Below are 3,339 nucleotides of genomic sequence, written 5' to 3' on the forward strand. Positions count from 1 at the left end.
CCTTCCCCGGGGTCGTCGGAGGAGGAGCGCAAGAACGCGGGCCACCGGCGCCCCCGCGGGGGCCTATAAAGCTGCTTTTTTTATTACAAAGGCGACCTCTGCCGCTGGTCCGCGGGTTCCCCGCACACCGGGCCCCGAGACCCCCTCCGGCAGCCTCCCTGCGCCCCGTGAGCCGCTACTCCACTGCTGGGGCCCGTCCCTGGGGGGACACGAGGGTCGAGGGATGGGGGCGTCTGCCCGGCAGGAAAGGGAGATGAGGCCCCCCGCGCCCCTGACTCTGCCCACCGTGGGCTGCTTCCAGTTCCTGGGCCCCCTCACCTACGGCCCTCGTCCACCCGCCCTGCAATCTCACAACCCACCTGACCTCTACTGCCTGGGTCGGTGGTCCCCAGGAAAGGCGCCCAGTGTCCCCCAGTCAAGGGTCTAGAGCCTCACGGGCCCCTCTCGATTCCCATAGGAAGGCTTCCTCACCCCCAACACGTTCCTCCGAGCTGCGGTCCCCGCCCTGCCCAGGCTCAGCTCCTTTCTGGGCCTTCGCAGCACCAGCGCCCTGAGCTCTCCACCTGCGTCGCCCGGGCTCTACAGCAGGCAGAGCCCTGCAGAGGCCGGGAGGACCCCGGCTGTGGGTGACCGGCATATGGTCGTGGCAGGACAGCGCCCTGAGGGAAGTGCTGAGCCAGCAGGTCCCTGTGGGCCCTGTGGGCCCAGCCTCAAGGCTACTAGGAGATTCAGGGCCTCTCATGTGTCCACATCCCCGCCACCAAGCGTCCTGGGGCAGCCATAATCCCCTCTCCACCCTGGCCTTCCCCACCCCACCCCAGTCCAGACCCCAGGGTCTGGACAGCCCCATCCCTAGGCCCACCCTAGCTGTCACACCGTCCCCCTGCCCTCATCTCTCCAAAGGGTCACCGCCAAGCCACATGCCCTCCTCCTGCCCTGCACACCCTCGCTCAGTACCTCAGCGGACTCCACCAAGGTGGGAGGGGCCGCCGGGACCCCTGCTGTGCCCCGCATTGGCGTGCTGGTGGGACCTGAGGGGCAACGACCTGTCCTCCCCCCGCTGCCCCCCCACTCCTTTCCCAGGGATGCAACGGCCACAGCACCGCTAGAGGGCGGCGGGCACTGACCGCGAGCCTCAGGCCAGCCCACTGGAGGTATGCAGCCAGGGAGCCAGGGAGAGACGAGCCAGATGGACAGCGGGGGGCTCAGAGAGGTCGAGTCAGTCCTTCCAGGCCACAGAGCCAGTGAGGGGCCCAGGCCAGGACTCACCTGCCTTGTCACTCACAGCCCACCCACCCTCCCACCACCACTGCACCCCCTCGTCGTCCTGCTGCTGTGGCCTGGAGTGTGGGGTCCCCAGGCCAGGAGCACACTTGTCACTGGGTGACTGGGGTCCGGGAACCCTGAGTCCCCTCCCAGTGCGTCTGGTGGTCTCTCCATGAGGGGTCAAGCTCAGCACTGCGTCCTCTGCAGCCTGCTGGCCAGCTCTGTGCCCGAAGCCCCGTCTCCATCAGGGAGAGGCGGCCTCCTGGGCGGGCAGAGCACAGCCAGGTCTTTGTAAAACCCACGCCTGTGTCTTCGGGGTCAGGACCACTTTCCTTGCTGGCATCCAGGACACTACACAGCCATGTCACCTCGGGGTCACCCCCTTAACTCGCCCGAGGGGCCTCTGTACCCCATGTGTCATCTCTGGGGCCTCTCCCACCCGCTCCGCGCGCCCTGCCCATGGGGCCTCTGCCCACGCTGTCCCGTGGCTCACGGTGTGGCCCGTGGCGGCGGCGGTGCCGCTCCAGGGCCTCCCAGCTCTCCTCTGGCCTCGGCGGGACCTGCTCCCCTGCTGGTCACGGCGGCGCCTACGGAGGCGACCCGATCCTCAGGGAGCAGCTGTCCCTGCCGCCTCCGGCATCCCTGGGCCCTGAGTGCGTGCAATGGCCCACAGGGACCGTGGCGGGCTAAGAAGTGCACGTCCTGACTGGGCCTCCGTCTCCGGGCTCCCCCAAAGGCCTGGACTGTCTGCTGCTCTTGGGCGCCTAGTTACCCCGAGAGCCTGGAGTTCAAAAAATGAGGTTTCCTTGCTACTCACTCATCCCCAGGGGCGATGGCCACACCCTCACACCCCCATCTGGATCCTCTCCTAGCCCCACCCAGCCCCCCATCGGGCTCCAAAGTGTCCTTGCCAGAACTGTGTGGGCTGCCAGGGAGAGGTGGGCAGGGAACTGAGTCTGGAGTGCTGTCGGCTATGGGGCACCTGAGCATCTGGAGGTAGAAGGTGCACCCCAATATTCAAATGATGTGCTGGGCCCCCTGCAGCAGCTTGACGAGCAGCCTCAGCAGCGGGGAGGTGGGGGGGGGCCCTCCTAGTGCCTGGGACGGGGCTGCCCAGCACTGCAGCTGGAGCTTGTAATCCAAGGCGAAAGCTGAGGGCCTCTGCCTCCCCTCCCCCTTGTCTACCTGCTTGGACCCAGCACCACCCAGGGACCCCCACCATCCCTGCAGCCCCCCACTGGAGGCCCTCACCCTGGCAGCCACTGGGGCCTCCCTCAGCGCCTTGCAGTCAGGGTTCTGCCCTGGCCAAAGAGCCCACGGAGCCCTGAGGACTCAGAGGACCCCCCTCAAGCCCCTCTTCTCTGGAACGCGTCTCCAAAAAGAGGGGTCTGGAACAGCCATGGCCCGAATCACTGTCTCTGGAAAGCACCTCAGCCCCAAAGCGTCCTGCGAAGATGTCTGCCTCTCCACCTAGGTGTGGCTGCTTCTTGGTGGGAAGGGGGCGTCCAAGGCCCTGCAAACCACAGCGGGGTGGGAGCTCAGCCCAGCTGCTGGAGGAGTGGCCCTGCTGCTGAAACCGAGGCGGGGGAGCGGGGGAGGAGTGATGGCCCCAGGTCCTGGTCAGGGCCCTTGAATGGCCAGACTTAGCACCATGGACCTATCTGATCGATGGGTTCGCATCCCAGCACCTGGGGGCAGCCAGGGACCACCTGCCCTTGGAAGGCCCCCTGAAGCTGTCCTAGGACTGGGGCTGGGAGGGGCTGGCATCCAGTTCTGCTAGGGTGGGTTCTCTCCCTATGCCCCTCAGGGGTCTCTCGGTCCGCTTGCAGAGGGGCCGTGTCTCACAATGGCTGAGTCCAGGTCTCAGTAGAGGGTGGGTCAGGGGCCTTTTCCAGCCAGGTGAGGCGGTGTGGCTGCAGCGGAAGCACTTCTGGGAACAGAGGATGGCCTCTAGACCCTTATCTGAGGTTGAACAGAGACTGGATTCCGACCCCAGGGGGAGGAGTTGTGGTTTTCCGGAGCAGCTGGAGGGCCCCTCTGGTTGGGGGGGGGGGGTTCCTCGGGGGGTAGCGT

Source organism: Lipotes vexillifer, unplaced genomic scaffold, assembly GCF_000442215.2.
Source record: "Lipotes vexillifer unplaced genomic scaffold, Lipotes_vexillifer_v1.1 scaffold835, whole genome shotgun sequence".
In the NCBI taxonomy this organism is placed as follows: domain Eukaryota; kingdom Metazoa; phylum Chordata; class Mammalia; order Artiodactyla; family Lipotidae; genus Lipotes; species Lipotes vexillifer.